This window comes from Argentina silus (assembly GCF_951799395.1).
Source record: "Argentina silus genome assembly, chromosome: 18".
NCBI lineage: Eukaryota > Metazoa > Chordata > Actinopteri > Argentiniformes > Argentinidae > Argentina > Argentina silus.
The window spans coordinates 11,702,823-11,721,292 of NC_139672.1; the positions used below are offsets into that span (position 1 = coordinate 11,702,823).

Sequence of the window (18,470 nt, forward strand, 5' to 3'; positions counted from 1 at the left end):
TTCCCTATGCCGTATAGGCCTATGTAAAACTTCAAAGACATCTTTCATGTTTCTGCGTGTGTGTTTTATTCATGATATTTCTGTCGTTCTTTCCTTTTCAGGATGATGGCCGTGCTGGATACAGTAGTATGTGATATATGGCCTGTAAATAAGCATAACATCTATTATGTGACATCACCGACAAACAATTTTATACTAATTATGAGCCTGTTTACACACAAAATTCAATATTTAATTGGGTGCGTTACCAACAACATTTCCACCATATCTGTTACTCTAACTACCGACAAAAGTAATTATTTGTTCCCTTTAAGCATGTTTGATACTTAACTCCCTCTGCAGAGAGATGACAGGTTGCTCATGACTCTCCTAATTAAAACTGGGGGAGCAATCAGCAATCACAACTCCTGCTCTCCAAATATCAAGATCTGATTTGCTTGGCTGATCAACAACAGGCTCCCTTCTCTCTCTGTGCACGGAGCCTGCAGCCTTCTTCATCTTCAGGAGGCTTTTGAAATGGAGCAAATCATCCCACAACTCCACAAGGAAGAAGGGGGAAATGAAGGAGCAGGGCTGGCGCTTGTCTGACGAAGGAGGAGAGCTCGGGCTGTCTGGTTTCAAATGGGGGATTGCGTCGGTTTGCTAGGATGCCTGTTGGGTTGTGTACCTCTTCAAACAGCATAAATAGACAAGTATCTCCGAAATAAACAGTGGGCTCTTCTTACAAGGCAATTCAGGACATAGCAATTAATAATAAATAATCAGAGTATTATAAGATCATTACATTATTTATTGTAAGAATCTCAAAGAGGAACGTTTCACAATAAAAAGGAAACCCTGATCAAATAGAAAATGTTTGACAAATGTTTGTATTGTCCAATAATAACAACACTTAAAATTCCCAAATGTATCTTAAAAAGCTTTATGACACAAACAGATAGTGTCCAAGATGGCTGGACTCACGGACAAGGCAGAGTGAAAGTGTGTCCTCGGTAGCCAGATAATAGATTCTCCTTGGTGCGTGGTTCTCATAGTATCTCAGGTTGAGTGACAGCAGCTGCCAATCAAAGCCCAAGGACCGTTAAAGGGCTCTGACAACATCTCCTCACCTTGAAAACATAATGGCTCCATCACAAGGCACACGTGACACGAAATAGGGCAGTAAATGGTCATTGGACATGCTAGAGGGAGAGAGGCTCGACCACAGGTGTCTCCAGGCATCGTTTTCCACATGAAACAGCCCTTTGAAATACGAACGAATCGTCTTCAGAGAAGAAAACACAATCACATCAAATGCCAGCAATACCGTGGGAGGTGACATTTATGTGTTGGGGTGGTGCACACATAATATAAATATGGCTCAGCCATCAGGGAACCCCAAAAAACTAAAAAATATTCTCTATTTTCTAAGGTATTGTGCAATGTGTGAGCAAAGCACGACAATAACGACAGACTATAGCCTGCAATTCTCAATAAAAAAACCCTGCCATATTATTCAGGCTGAATTTCTAATCGGATAGTGTCTCTTCAGTGACAAGATAGATCTGGCGTCCGTTCAAAGACTTTTGTCCGAGAGCTATTTGCTGGAGTACTCATTTTTGCAGAAGAATTCAATCTGTCTATCACAGAAACAGACTCAAGGGATGGATTTGATGAAACACAGCCTTGATTGATGGGGTGTGAATGGCTATATGAGATTAGCCGGTCCTTTTTTCTCACTTGACCGTGCAAATATCAAAACAAACCATGATGTGATGAGGTATCAAGACATTATGCAAAAAGATAAATCATTTGGACATTTACATTTACGCAGGATTCAGCAATCCCACAAAAAGAGAAAGAAAACATTCCTCTAAGTGTGGCATGTCGGCCTTTCATAATATATGGCCATACGATATATGTACCATTTTGGACATAGAATAATTAAGAATGTTTCATGGGTGACAGATGACCTGCCAGATACTCATCTCATACCAAAAACAAAGCCCAAAGGCTTTTAAGCAGCGCTTCCTGTGACCTATAGTACAAGACCACATAGAAGACACCAAATAAAGCACATTATCTTTGTATCCCCTGAGACTGAGCAGTATGTCCTCATATGCTAATGGAGGCTAGTTGCAGTGAAGAAGCTCTCTGGGGGCCGTCCAGACAACTCACAGGTCAGTGCTAATCTCCTGATATATGGGACCTAAAGACCTGCGACTATCCATCACACACCACTGACGGGTTTCCAACTGGGAGTGCTTCAACCCACACCAAAGGGTTAACACAGACCCAAAAGGCCTCCTGACTATCCATCACTCAAAAGATCCCAGCCTCGCCGACGGTGTGTGCTTTAACAACACTGAGGGGGTTGCTTTCTTAACGGAGGAAAAAACATTCTCTGTTAGGGAGCTCTTTGGGTGAGAACATACGCAGCCAGTGTGACTACGCTATACAACCCAGCTCCAGGCCCTCTGTTGATCATTAAAAATTCATTTGAAAAGCAGTGGGGAAAAGTTAACTGTCATTTAAAGCACAGGGGGTGGTGGAGGAGACTTTACCCCCTTCAGGTGCCTACTCCTCAGTGGAAATGCTAAGGCGTAAAACATTCTTCCGACAGCTCAACTATCCCAACCAAATGTCATTTGTTCCAGTGGAAACCTGTTCATCTGGATGGCAAAGACAAGAGACATAGGAAAAGAGACAAGACAACAAGAACCTATGATGGGCATGTGCAATTAGGGCTAATACCAATCAAACCCATCTCCTTCTTCCTCCTATCCTTCTCTACCTCCTTCTCTACCTCCCTCTCTCTCTCTCTCTCTCTCTCTCTCTCCATCTGTTTGTTTCTAACTTTTGACAGTGAGTGTGTCCGGGAAACAGAACAAGACAGCTGTCAAACCGACCTGAAGTGATTGAGGATGGCAGGTGAGGTTCTCTCTCAACTCTCTCTCTCTCTCTCTCTCTCTCTCTCTCTACCCCCCCCCCCCCCATCCTCTCCTCCGTTACCCCTACCTCTCTGGCTCTCTGATGTGATTGTGTCTGAGCAGCACAGGAAGCAGCCTGCGCTCTCCTCTTCATTATCCGTGACAGGGCGGACATGGGCCAGGGCGGGGTGTACCTAGCCCACTTCATTACCAGGGAGCGGGATGATCAGGGCCAATGACCCCCCCCCCAGACACACACACACCCCCCCTCCCCCTGCCCCCCCATTGGCAACATTGCTTACAAAAGACTGGAGGAATGCAAATTAATTTGTAAATAAAATGGGATCCTTTTTTAAAACCTTTCCTTTAAAATGGTGTGTGTGTGTGTGTGTGTGTGTGTGTGTGTGTGTGTGTGTGTGTGTGTGTGTGTCCATCTGTCTGATTACTCCTGATATCACTGTCTTCGACATCCATATTAGGCAACGTATCAGGCTAAAAAGGGAAATAAATCAAAATAAACACAGCAAGACAACACTCGGCAGAGCATTCTTTCACAGCCAAGCAACAGCTGCATTGCATGGAAAATAAACATTATCACTATGACAGAAAGACAAAGTAGGTGGCCATTGGTTACTCAAAGCAGCCGCCTCACGCAAAGCTATTAAAGAGGCCTCATTTCTGTACTTGTTGCATTAAATAGCTCATAGTGTTAACCATTGTTACTGTAAGTGTTCAACAGAGAGGCCATTTGACTATTTCGTTTTTCAGCCTTCCTTGTGCTATCTAATGAAAGATATGTGTTGTCTTATGACTGGTCACCTTGCGTAAGAGCACAGTGTGAGTGTGACTGACTCCCATGAAATTATTATGTTTTTGAGTATGCATGCGGATCAAAAAAAGAGTAGGAAAACTAGAACAAGTTAACCCGTTTCAATAAGCCCCCAACGAAATCCTCAACTGAACACTCACTCAGTCGTTTTCCAAATGTTCTATTTACAAGGAGGCTTTTGGTTTAAATTATGGCGGCCTACCAATTCTCTCAATCCCGACTAAACCTGTATTTGCTACCGTATATATAATATCTGAAAAAGATTTGCAGTGGATTGCTGTGACCAGCACTCCCCCCGCCGTCGAGCTCTAGCCTGCTACAACCCATCCCCTTACAGGACACAAACCGGTTGGGGGAAGGGGGTTGGTAGCTCAAGTTCTCCCCATTGAAATGCAGCCACTTTGATATGTAAATCGACGTTACAAAAACCCGCTAGAAATCACACTAGCATACATTCAAGCCATTTGCGCAGAGCTGATGAGAGATGAGATGGCACTTCCTCTAGAGGCGGCTTGGACAAATGGACCCAGGCAGAGCGCGTCTGGGGCGGGGGAGACGGGGGTGCAGGGGGGAGACGGGGGTGCGGGACAACGGAACATTTGTCCCGGTGAATTCTTCATGTCCGTCCTAGCTCTAACACTAAATGAATGAATGATGCCCCTGCACCTACTTGTAACATTTCATAATTTCAAATTGCATTACTTCTATATTAGGCCCATGGTGAGGCCTACACTTTTTTTTTTCTTATAACCTCGTTATAGATCTTTTCAAGTGTGCACTTACAATTCTGATTTGACCTACTTAAATAAATCACCAATGTAGAAAATGGAATGGGCCAAAAACACAACATCCCTTGAAAAGAGGGCTGGGCTCATGTTTCTTAACTTGTTTAATAGACAAATTAAACTTGAATTTAGGCCGATAATCCTCGTAATACTTTTCCCGTCTATTGGACCTCCAACCTGTTTGCTTTCTATTGTAGCTGAATAGGGCTACATGACACTTTAGGATGCTTGCGTGGCCCATATGTCAGAGATAAAGCCACGTTTCTGAAGAATACACAATCATCCATGAGATACTTATATTCGTCCTTTGCTTAGGCTATAATAGTAAAATATGCCGAATGAATCAGCGCTATCTGTGTGAGGACTTATTTAAGTGGATGTGTTCGATTACTGTAATGCTATATCGCTATAGACAGTACGGGGGACCTGGATGCTGTGCTGTCTGCTCCCAAAAGCCAATAAGATAATGTATAGCCTCGCATTTGCGTGGTGTGTGTGTGTGTGTGTGTGTGTGTGTGTGTGTGTGTGTGTGTGTGTGTGTGTGTGTGTGTGTGTGTGTGTGTGTGCGTGCGTCTGTGTGTGTGTGTGTGTGTGTGTGTGTGTGTGTGTGTGTGTGTGTGTGTGTGTGTGTGTCATCACACATGGCTGGTCTAGATATCTGTGAATTATACATGTTCAGTGAAATGATCTCATTCTACAGCCGCAGAATGCAGAGGTAGACGAAGACAGCAACTGACATGCAGCTACTTAGGTCGTTGTGTCCTCGGGTTACGTGTAAAGGGAAATGTTTCATTTATTTAACGGTCTATCACTCCTCTCCTGTAAATGACAACATATAGCTTTTGAGAACGAATGACAGAATGCCCTCTTTCCACACCTGGGCATATTCTATAATTGCATTATAATCCAAGTAATGCGACTACAATGTCTATCTGTGTCTTCAAATCCCTATAGGTGATATTTAGACTAGTCACCAAATGCAAGTGTAACACCCAGACAAGCAATAACTAATAAACATGATAATACGTTCAAGTTATGGTAACCATCGCAATATATTGCATTAATTTCACATACCTTTCATGTCATTTTACCCGTTTAATTCGCTTGACAGTGGCCGCCGTACTCCACATCTGGATAAGGCTCACACAATCTCTTATTTTTCAATAACCTAAGGCCCGGAGTTGCTCAGTTTGTGAGAACCAATGTATGATATAGTGTAAGTATTTAATTAGAATCCGTGTGTCAAATCTAAAAACGGTCCATGCACTTTCTACTCACATCAGGCTGGTAATGATGTTAATCATGTCAATGTCAAGCACTTTCTATAAGTGCTCATAAAATGGAGTGAAATTCGGTAACAAAAAACTAAAAAAAAATGTCCGTTAGTGACAGGATTGAGATGGTAAAGAACGTCTACAGTATTTTCTTTCAGCCACTAAAAACTCATAGGCACCCCTCTTCACAAGTAGCCCTACTGACTATAGCACAAACGGGGGTTGTTGTATTAGGCCAACGTTGGAATACTTACATTTGGAGCAGATAGTCCTATGGACGTATAGAATGCAATCTCAGTTCGACACCGAAGGAGCCGAAAACGGTCACCCCTCTAGTAAAGGCCCCCTGAAGCTCGGAATACGCAGCGGGCAACACAAAGACGTCCGTAGTTCCGATGCATGCTCCAATTCCTAGGTTCAGATCACGCTTTTTCGTGTGGCAGGTATCTTCCTTCAAGTCCATGCGTCCCGGAGGACCGAACAAACTGTTCCATTGCGATGGGCTCTTCGCAACTATTAATCAATAGTTTTCCTCCATAGCCCACGCATGCATTCACAGTCTCCCTTCGAAAGAACGCAATGAATAGCCTACAAACCCGCACGAGTCCAACCTTACAGTACAGGACACTAAATCAGAAGCACTCAGCTCTGATCATAAAATAAAACACTTAGTCGACTTCCACGCCGATGTCAATCCATTCTGAAAGTCCGAAACGACGCAGATACAGTCCGAATGTGAGTTCACAGTTGTGGAGCTCTGTGCGTAGGGTTTGTGCTCCAGGCAATCCCAGCGTTGCTCCATCCACACCGCGCAGCCAGCGGAGTCCTGAAGCAAACAAGACGAGGAGAAACGGTGCGCCGGCTCCCTGCTCTGCAGCAGCTGGCTCAGAGTGGGCGACCAGAAAAACCGGCCCGGATTACGCAGAAGGAAGGGACTGGTTCTCACCCCCAATTCCACAGGGCCAGTCTATGGTAGCCTAATCTATGAAGACCTCTAGATTAAAACACATTATCAAATTGATATACATTGCGTGCACAAACAAACATAGACATAGTCATATTACACTTGCATTGCATTGCAAATGATTACCCTATATGGATACTTTGGCTGCTAATGGTCAATTTCTATTCTCACTACTAAAAAAGTTGCATTAATTTGCACCTGGACTGGACTAAAATCAATGGAAATAGGTAGCTTTAACAATGGTCATTTGGACTACATGGCCTGGCCAAAAAAAGAGGCAATTTTACTGTATCTAGGCCTACTCATCCAATAGTCACACAAATGAACCTCCCAATAATCCATGGACCAATAGTAAATGTGTATTTACCTGTCTAGTGTTACCAACTGCGCCTACAGTGTCAGCATGGCCACAGGGTCACTGCACTGTTGCTTTGTCACTTTTGAATGACAGGTTTCGGAATCGTTACAGTATGACCTCGTTATCTCGAAACATCAAACGTGAACTGTAAACGTCTCGTTGCCATTATTCAACAAAAGATGCACTGGAGGGAAAATGATCTTCCCAGCTGGGTGGCTCTCAACAGGTTTATGGTAATGCTTCAGTTTCCCAGAGAACAGCTCCCACATCTCTTTTTGAACAGTGATATCACACTGTTAATAAAAAACTACCACCATCCCCTCTATTTTTAGAACTAATGTTTGATTTTAACATTTCGAAAGTTCAGAAATTGTCGGTTTTACTGGCGCAGAATATTGGCACATCAGACATATATTTCCCTTACAAAGGAACAGCAAACACACGACAGCAAATGTTTGAAGCTTGTTATTGTCTCAAAGATGAATTCTCGTATTTTTTTTCTCACAACCCCAAAGTACATTGCCAGGTCAGTGGGCTCCGTTACACGTGGCTTCAATAAAGACCAGTCTCCCGGCCGCACAGGGGAAATGCGAATTTGGGTCAAATTCACCAGGTGGAAAGTGAGAGGATTAGCGCAGAGCTCTCATGTTTTCCGAGGCATAATTTTACATAATAAAGAATAGCAGCGTAAGAGAAAACAGATGTAATGATGGTAATCCGCCTGCACATATTCTTATTTAGAGAAATAATGTTTATGTAAAGAGTACTACTGAAAGTATAAACCCGGACTTTATTTGAACTGACCCGCGAGTGTCTGAAATATTTGTATGTTTTATTCATTCAAGCTTGTGGTCAATGCCATATATGTCGAAAGGCACACAAGCAGCCCTTTTCGCTGTGTTTTCAGAACACTTATGGCTCTCTCAGAAAATTGCTTATTCTTGCCATTTTCACTGAAGCCTGACGTCGTTGCCTGTATTCAATATGGGGCCGATGATGTTTCAGGCATTATTTGGTGCAAGCTTTGCTGCTGGTTATGAAGAATAGCTCACATGCATACATATGCATCACCCCTTCCCTCCAGTCTTTCTCACGATTGTCAGGTTTCCTTGCTTTTTTCAGTAATGAATCTTCGGTGGAAGAAACCAACAGTAAGTATCATATTGGGTGACTGTTGCCAAGCACTAACATATATCCGTACAGTCCTGGTGTTGGTTAATATGATCATGCAGAATGAGCTAGATCTGCTTCATGTTTACTTATTTGGTGTCTAATCAAATACGTGTTGAACGTAGGTTGTCTGTGCAACAGGCAATTTAACTTAGGTGTTAGTAATGGTACATAAATCAGTTATTTTAAAACTCCCATTTTATCTCACATCGTTGCATTTATGGCAGACACGCTCTCCAGAGTACCAAACCAGATCCCAGCCGTGGCTAACCCTAAAGGTTCCACGCATTTTGTCAGGTACAACGGCCTTTAGTTTCTGTGCTTGGAACAACCTTCAAAACATAGTCAAATTAAATGATCTTGTGTCACTTGGCCAGTTAAACGATGATAAACGATGTGTCAACATTGACTTCATAATTGATATGTAACTGTATAAATAACTGTATTATGTTTGTAATTCTGAATGTGCATTTATGATTGCTTCATATTCTGTAAGCAGGGCTCCTCTGAAAAAGAGACCTCCCTGGCTAAATAAAGGTTTAATAAAAAAAAGAAAAATGGGAGCTGACACAAGTCCTCTGGGCCCAGTATTTCAAAACTTTTAATCTGGATCAGAATGATCCTTTTTTGCTATCCAGTATCATATCGAGCTGGCTGATTTCTCCTATACTACTCACATTGGCCAGATGGCAAAAAAGGATCCTGATCATTCTTATCCAGATTAAAAGTTTTGAAACACTGGGCCCAGGTCTCAGGCAAGGTTATTCCTCACACAAATATAGTTCAGCAAAACCTCTCCACTACACACCGTACTGTTTGTATAACAATCAAAACGCCACAAAGCACAACATTACTATACATTATTTTAGTCTTTTCAAGGATTTTTCTTTAAGCTTTTTTTGTTGGCATAAGACCCTCCAATAAGTCAGCCCCCAGTCTCATAGTCTCACTCCTCCACCCCTACATCCCTTTTTGTCTTCCCATAGATGTTTTCCTCCCAAATGTGTTGTTCACATTATGGGTAAAACCTCATGCAGGATTGTGGACCATTTTAACAAACCTTTGCGCGGTTAATAAGAGGGTACTGGAGAGTGTTGTGGTAAATATGTCTTGAGTCATTATTCGGTGGTTTTACTCATTATGATCAAAAGCCCCCAAATTCAAAGGCACTCCAAAGCAAGAGAGGGAAAAAGACATTCATATAAAGAATAAAAGCGACTCAAATGAGTTTGAGGGATTTGCTCTGGCATTCGATAAATGCTTGTTCCACAGAAGACACAAACACACTCACTCAGTCAGTGTTAAGATGAAGCCAATTCCATGTGCACCGTCGATTCTCAACGCATTTCCATTTAAGTTTTTAATATGTAGAGTTTTATTTTACAGTTGTGCTGTTGAAGGGCACCACACATACAGTATACACCTTGAGCTCAAGGCTAAAGTCACCTATGGTATAAGAGTCTTTGTGGAATGCAGGGAAACCTTGGAAAAAGCAGTTCATCATCGGGGAACTTGGTATTTTGTGCCATTAAATTATGTATGGGAAGTTTTCATTTTCATGATGAAATGATTTTTATTCATGATGTCGGCACCACTCTAAACCCTCGCATTCAAACGAAAACTCAGAAGACTCAGATCTGACTACTTTTAAATCATCAACTAAATTCCTTACGAAGTCGCAACGAAACCACTCTCAACCCTCTTTTCTGTATTTCAGCATGGCTACACAGCATAGGGACACTCCTTTTTCTGAAAACCATGTCCTCTATCTCTATTCCCATAGGACCCCCACAGACTGCTGGCCCACATGACAGCAGTTAGGTCAAGCATAGAAAAATAATCCAGGCCTCCAAATCGGATGAAATCTGACAGCAACATGGATCCAGACTTGTCCACTTTCAGGATCTCTTTGACTCAGGGAACCTTTCCTTTACTCTGTCCTGGGGAGTTTTTGAACTTAAGTGAAATGTTCAGTAACACTTTACTTAGAGTCAACAGATATTATACATTCATGTGTTATAAGCGTGTATGAGGCTTTACAATGTTTTACATGTAATTCACAATATATTATGTCCTCATATGGCAATTTGTTCAAGTGACTAAAAATGAGTTATAAAAACTCAGGATCATCATTATAGATTATATGAGTCAGACATGCTTATGACACGTCTTACAATGCTGTAGAACCGTATCATAGTCCATTATGCCTGTTGGGCCTTCGTAAAGTGTTACCAAATGTTCTTTGAGAATAACACAAGAGGGGCATAAAAAATGATGTATTCTTTAGTTTTTTTTAAACTGTTGGGCTTTAGTCCAAAATATCAGTGGTCAGATAAACCTGAAATGAATCACGTCCCACTATAGGAGGGAGATTTAATAATGACTGTATTTTATCATGTTGATAATGTGACAGAATCACCTAAACGGCATATAGTTACAGACATTACAACATGTTCATGATAGACTATGATCTCCCATGAAATTACAAAAATGTAGTCTTGCAGACAAAGCTGCATCACTGTATTTGGTAGGTATTGTTGTGGAAGGTTTCTTACTTTGTTCTGGGGATAGTGATGGTGGAGCTTAAGGTTCAGTTGTTGCTCCTTTCTGTCTCCTCAACTGTATGAAGAGACACTGCCAAATGAAAACAGATGCTACTCGCTCCAATGTAAAAAAGGGAAAAAAAGACAAAAGAATAGAGAGAGAGAGAGAGAAAGAGAGAGAGAGAGAGAGAGAGAGAGAAAGAGAGAGAGAGAGAGAGAGAGAAAAAAAAAAGATTTACAGTGTCTAATAATTCCATTCAACAGTGGCTGACCTCCCAGTTCGCCTTCTACGAAACATACAGATAGGTCTTAATCGACTCACACCAAGAAAAAATTAAAAAAAGGGAAAGGGGAGGGGGGAGGAAATTAGGGACCCTTTCTCACATGTCTCATGCTACGTTTTATAACCTAGTTAGAGCATTTAGCTGTTCGTCATCAGAAAGATAGTTACACGGCAGGTTATAAGGCATTATAGGTACCAGGAAGTGGGTCATCTTTTGCGTGCCACCGAAAAGGAATCTGTTGTCACTCAAGGCGGAGCTCTGGGACTGTCTCTAATTTTAGCACCTGGAGTTCAGAAGCATGCCATACAGTTTAGCCATGACACACACACAGACACAATAAATCAGAAAACCACCAAACATAGAGGCGGACAATATGTTCTCATGACTTTAAAAGATTCTGTCATTGTAAAAAAAGCGCCTTTTAAGAAATAAATAAGTATGAGGAATGCCTTTTTAGCATGAGTGCCAACTGAAGTATACAAGCCTTGTAAAACATAGATTTATGTATCAGTGTCATTTTATACTTTCCTTTGAGAATCTAATGAAACGCAACACATTTAATATGGACAAAAATATGACTCTGTAAGACATTACTCTGTGAGTCTTGTAGGCACTGCAAGTGCAGGCTCTCATCTCAACTGCCATCACACAATACCTTATATCCTCCTACCTGTTCATAGTATGGTTGTGGATATATTGATACTACTTTACAGTAAAGTACACATTATTATTAAACAGTTAATAAAGGGTAAGTACAGTTAGTAGGTTATGATTCATAGATAGTTTATGGATTAGGAATTTGATTCCTGATTTCCAGGGAATCCAGTGCCCAGCAGCCATTTTGTGCGAGAATACCTACTGTCACATCTTTGGATATCTTTGTCATAACTGACATCACCGTCATAACTGACATCATTTCAACCAAGGAGTTATAATAATCTATTACTACTTACTAATGAACTCCGAACTATATATTACAGAATAACTGCATCTGTAAATCCTTTTCAAATCCATTTTCAACCTTTTATAAAGGGTACGTCAATGTCAAGTGTCACAAATGTGTCCAAAGTTTGTTGGTGGAGTTGATAATACTGCAGTTTATGGTCAAATTAAAAGCTAAAGCTGTTGCAGGTGTATCATGGCTATCTAGACCACAGTAGTTGAAGGGTTATTATACAGTATGTATGACGGATCAGTGTTGAGAGATGTATATTTATAGGCAAATTAAAAAAAAGTGATTTGCTTCCTCCCTTTTCCAGTGTGTGCCACTTTGAATGAAAGTGGCAGACAAATTATGAAATTAGTTGGTTCTTAACAAGTAACTGCAGAGTATATAGAGGAAAGTGTCACGCTTTCAAATAGGCAGATGGCAAATGACTCAACTCTACCTGAGTAAATTATTATTTTCATCTATGACAATAGAATTGCTAGAGTTTCTGGAGTTTCATGGCTCAGTGTAAGTTTCCCCATGTGTGTAATGATGCCTGTTTATTTTTTCTCGTTCTACCTAAGTCATCTGGATCAACAAAAAGACACCAATATGGCATGTATCAACAACAAAAGACATGTCATGACATCTCTCTCGGGGAAGAGCTGACAGTCTGTGAAAATGGCTTGAGTAAATATGCCACTTATTCTATCTGTACTGTCAAAACCTCATTGTGCTTGACTATTGAATGACTTATGCCTTTCAAGTGTATATATATATATATATATCGCTTAGCATATCAATATTTCTACACGGCTGGATTTCCATCTTCCCTTTCATATGCATGCCATGTGTGGAAGCTGTTTGACTTGGTGTGAGCGCGGCAGTGCTCGAGCGTAAGGCCTCATGACAGATACTTTACACATGGCAGACTGTTAGACAATGGAAGACTGTGAGACAACGATAAAATGTTCATATCAAAAGCATTTACCCCTCTCCAGGCGCCAGACTGTCTGACACTGGCTCAAATTGATTCTTAATTGGGTTTGTATGGACCCCTGAATCTACTGTTGGTGTGGAGCACGCTGAGGAGTGGACTTGCCCGGTTCCGCCGACGGCCCAGGGAAATGTGATAATACAACAACTGATCCGTTTTAGAAAGAGAAGGACGTCTCGTTGTTATACATGTTATATCTTCTATAGGCTACAGTAGGAGGAGATTTTTGGAATGTGTCATCTGCGCATCTTGAGAATGAATTCAAATCTAGCAATCCATCATTTAGACACGCAAGAACAAAGTCTTTAATTCAAAGGGATGTCATTACTCATCAGCAGTCACAACCAGTTGGCTTTAACCAGCTGCTTGTGGCTAAATGTCTTTTCGGAAGACTTGTCTTTTTTGGTTGCAATAAATCACTCAGGAGTTGCTGTGGAATGCAGGCCACTGCTCCGGAACAGCTTGCTTTCTTGGTAGAGGTGATTTTCTTTTTCTAGGGGGGTTGACATTCCATATTATCTATTTTGGCTCGCCTTGCGTGCACACTGGGCTGAGCAAAGGCTGGTTAAAAAGTGAGGGGGGCGGGGGCGGGGGGCGGGGGGCGGGAGGCGGGGGGGTTGGGGTTGGTTGTGGGGGCTACTTGCTCCCTAGCCCTCCAGTGAAGCTCAGCATGCCAGTGCCTCTCCTGGAGTGGGAGAGAGGGAGGGAGGAAGCGAGGAAGGGAAGGACTGAGAGAGAGAGAGGGAGGGAGTTTACCACCACCTTGTTTGAGCTTATGATTTCATTCTCCCCTGGTCACAGAAGAAGCTTGTTAACAGTGCAGGCAGAGAGGCTGCTCTACAATGCCTTATTCAGTGCAAGAGGGAGAATCTGCTGTGGATTAGGCCTCATCTCTGGCCTCGTCTGGTCTCAATTTCGCTGCTTTTATTCAGAGTCAGATATGACGGGTGCTTCATATTAGTCTCCGCTTCTGGAGGCCCAACGCAATGTAATATATTTCAGAGATATTATATGGAGCATATTATTATAATGTGCAGCATTATCTTTATTATTATTATTATTGTTATGATGATGATTATTATTATTATCATTATTATCATTCTCATTGTCTTAAAGTTCCTTGTACATTTTGTTCTCTGATTAAATAGCGTTTGGTTCATGTAACTGTTTCTCAATTATTTTGTCTCTAAGTGAAAACTTTAAAATGTATGAACCAGCTTAGAGACAAGAGAAAGCCAGCGTGAAGACTAATCAAACGCTAGTTAATCGTACAAGAAAACGTACAAGAAATTTTAGGCCTACATGTTACGCATTAATTAGCTGTTTGAAAAAATCCCGATGGAAAAAATCTACGGGGATTTTCGTCTTGAACCGGAAGTAAGTTCAATAAATGTTTAATAATTCAGTGTTGTTTACTTTGTTTCTACTGTAGTATAGTTTACTGTACGTCATCACTAAGATGACTAAAATGGTGGTCAAGGGATGGTTTGCCTTGTGTTGTACCCTAAAGGTCATTCAATTACACCGTCGGTCTGTCACTCCTGCCACCTCCACCCAGAAGTGGCCTTCCAGCAATCATCCTGGTGTGAGTGCCGTAAATTGGTCCCGGCAACCAGGGAATCAGCGCCTCACCGGGGTGGTCCCCTCTGCCATGCCATGGTGGGCCCTGCTGACCTGAGCACTCAATGTCGCGTTGGCACTTCTATTCCGGTCCCCCCCCAAGTCAAGAGGAGGAAGTGGGCTGGGGGAGGGATATCTGGGGTTGGGGGGCAAGAAAAGAACCTACCATGAGCAAAGGTATGTCTCAAGCACATGGTGGTCCCTTTCATTCCAATTTATGCACCACCACAGAATACTGTAGAGAATGTAAAGTCTTTGTGTGTGTGTGTGTGGGGGGGGGGGGGGGGGGGGTCCTTGTTTATGAGTTGGATGAAACTGGAGCAATATTTGTTTTGACCATTTGTTTTGACCTTTTCTAGTCCTACCAACAGTGATTACTTCCACCATTGTGATTTCCCTAGACTTTTGACAAAAATTATTTCCAAACAGTTGTCAATCCATAAACTCCCATTTTCTCTGTCTTTCTAATCTGTGAAAAAAATAGTCTCTTTGTTTCAGAACATTGTTGTCATTATTCTGGGGGAAAGAAAGAGTTGAATAATATGAAAACGGGTTTTGTTGGCAGGAAAGTAGGCGTTGGGAGTTTTCCCGGCGATGGGATTTTTGTTCAATAGTGGTCTTCACTGTATAGGGCTATTTTTCATCTGCACAGACAAAGAAATAATCTGTTGCCAGATCAGATAAATATGTGATTGTTTATGTCTTTTTCTGTATGGGATAATTGAGTGCCTACAAGGGAAAAGGGAATACATTCTCTTAGATTCTTATGATAAGAGTAACCAGATGAATAATTCATACTTATTTGTATATTACATGTATGGAACTTAATTCAAAAGATGATTCCTGACACAAAGTTTTTAACAACATTTTGTTGTTTCACAGACCACCGCTGTTTGAGGACAAGCCCACTTTATAGTGAATGAGTCATTGTTCTGTTTCCTCAATTATATGCATTTTTCACAATTGCGAGAAGCATGTTTTATTCGATTTGTTTCAGTTCTATAGAACATTGTCTCATGATTATGCGTTAGAACAAAACCCTCTATGACAACTATTAATTCTTCATATTCCATAAATAAACGCTTCCTCAGATCCGTTTGTTCTTTAATGTCTGTATTTGGGGGTACTTTGATGTTCCAAAGTCCTTTGTATAAAGTCAAATTTGGATTTTTTTTTATACTTTATTGCATTCCATCCCTAACCAGATTCCTCTTGCATTTTAACGGGTAAATGTTCCTCTGTAGATTTGCTGAGAGAGGACCACCGCTGCCAGATTTGTGGCCTGTTGAGGTCCAAAAGAACAGCACCACAGGGAGTGTCAGAAAAACTTGCTCCGATTTCAGTTTTTCAAATACAGTCTTCATCTGGGACACAAGAGCATTTTGAGAGCATTTCCCAGTCCAATATTTCAAAATCAGAAAAAGCGGGTTGTCAACTCCATGGGAGAGAAGGACAGAGGGAGGTCTCCTGTAGAAACAATCACAAAATGATTAGAGAGTGAGGGAAAAACATAACAAAGGTAAACATATAAGATCAATTTGGTAAGGCTATTTGTTGTGCCCATGGCAAAAGCCCAACACACGAGTGACCCCTGGACAGGTGCTGAGGTCTTATGTGTCTGGAGGGAAGCTTAGGAGCTCTGTGCACTTTTACAAGACCAGCCTCGATTTTTATGCTGGATTCTCCCAACACATGTCTGTATTTTACAGTGCTTCAGCAAGTGGTATGATATGTGCCTCAGCTTCTTTATGCTCTCAAAGTGTTCATAATGAATGGAGACATTGTGTGTCAGTGAAACCATACAATTTGTAACGTATGTTGTGTAATAAGACACTGCCTTTTGTTCTTTGGAAACTTCATTTCAGGTCAAAGTGAATGAATCTGTAGTCTGCAACTCATCATTGTTGAAGAGCAGCTGAAAAATTAACAGGCAATAGCTGTATATGGAATCTGAATGAACAAATATCAACGTATTGGAATGAAATGAATTTCAGTCAGAGGGACTAGATCTTTCCGAACTGACTTCCTTCCTGTACACTGTAGTGGAAGTGAACATTCCTATTGGTGGTGAAGCAGCTGCATTGTGTGTACACAGCATACATTGATTTGTTCCCGCACGGAATATTTCTTTCCGCCCTCTCTGCTTCCCAAAGTCCCTCATTGGGAATATGCTAATGGCGTCCGTCACGATCGCTGATTCCCTTTGAACTTCTTTTTATGACTTGCGGGCGGAGCAAATCACAGAGGTAGAGAGCAGGAGGTTTCTCTGCCGCCAGCCCACGGCCCTCTCTCCCACCATCTGCCGGACCTCGTTTCATTTGAATAATAAATGATAGATTCTTTTTTTCTTTTTCTCTCTCTCTCTCCGACTTGGAGGTGCTTCGGTTCACTAACATGTCTTTGCAGTTCAAGGAGCCAGCTACCAGCCATGAGCAGAGGAGGATTCTTGTTTCTCACGGCACAGGCCCTACCCAGGGTCTTAAGGCCGCACTAGCATGCAGCTCTCTTCTCTGAACCCAGCGGCAGACACCAGCATTTAAAGTGCAATTCAAAGCTGAAATGTATTCTGAGCCTCACTGTGAGGGGATTGGATTCTTCTTTATTTTGAGTGCCTTCAGATGAATCGAATGGAATAGGCATCCTGTTTGTCTTAGAGAGTGGAGAGGGCTTGAAAAGTATTCCATGCTGGGTTAATTCCTTCTGAAAAAAAACAGAAAAACTGTTCGATTGAAAAAAAAGGAAAGGAACCAGAAATAGAATATCTATCTAATTTGTAGATGGACATCTTACCTCCGATGTTTGACATTTATGAAGACGGGACTACCGAATCACAAAGACCATGAGTATTAGAAGAAAAGGTTGTTTGAAAGGTTGAAGCATTACTAGTAGCATAACCAGCAGTAGACAAAATGCTAACTTGAGCTCAGCCTTATACACATAAGGGTTGCTCATTGAGTTGACATAAAGTCCCCAGCTGGAGATGAATTGAAGCAAATCCGATCTCGACGCTCCCTCAAAGACACACAGCGGTACACCACATAGCAACAGAGCCCCTAGCCTCTGGCCTGGAGTCTGCTCCCCGATCTCCACACTCCACAACCCCCCATTCTCTATGTAAAGCCACCCCGCATGTGCTCCCCAATGGATTCAAATCCAGTCAATGGGAGCGTCACCCCCTTGACTCTCACCATGTGGCATCTTAAATAACCGCTGTGCCCTTTTGAATGGTTAATATTCAAATATTTGGCCGTGACTCAGTCAGCTATCATTTACTCTTCACTCATGCAATCTGAATGCAAATGTCATCTACGCTCGTGGTGGGGGTCCGTGCCTCATGGCAAGGTCACGGGATGAAACGGCTGTCTGAGAATGGTCAAGGTAAAGCCTTGGAGGTGTCCGGGTTCATAGCGGTATACCATCTTTGATTTATCAGCTTTTATTTGATTGGCGTGAATGCGTAAATGCTCTTTTGCACCTGTAGATTAAAGGGTTACTTCATGAGTAATGATTTTGGACCGCATTGACTTGCACTAACATTGCTAGAATATGCTATGAAGAAGCTACTGCTGTTTTGTCAACAAAAAAACCCCCACTGGTGTTAAAAGTGATTGAATGGATTGAAAGGAGATGATAAATGAGATATGATTGTTAAAATCATTAACTCATTGATCAACATATTGCAGAAACAGTTGAAAAGTAGTGGTGGTCAGATGTAGACATGAACAGCATTACAACTTGGCTGTCAACTGTTTTCTTGGCGCATTCTCATACGTCATAAGATAGAGCCTAAGTAATACAATACCCAAGGC

General features: G+C 41.7%; 1 protein-coding gene across 4 annotated transcripts in view; it reads right to left on the reverse strand.

Moving 5' to 3' along the window:
* adgrl2b.1 (adhesion G protein-coupled receptor L2b, tandem duplicate 1) overlaps nucleotides 1–6,564 on the reverse strand; it is a 71,366-nt gene extending 64,802 nt beyond the window's left edge. For all 4 annotated transcript variants that reach the window (XM_083689526.1, XM_083689530.1, XM_083689529.1 and 1 more), the window contains exon 1: nucleotides 6,052–6,564. The gene's annotated coding sequence lies outside the window, so the exon portion shown is untranslated. The remainder of the gene's footprint in view (nucleotides 1–6,051) is intronic.
* Between the last annotated feature and the right edge of the window lie 11,906 nt (nucleotides 6,565–18,470).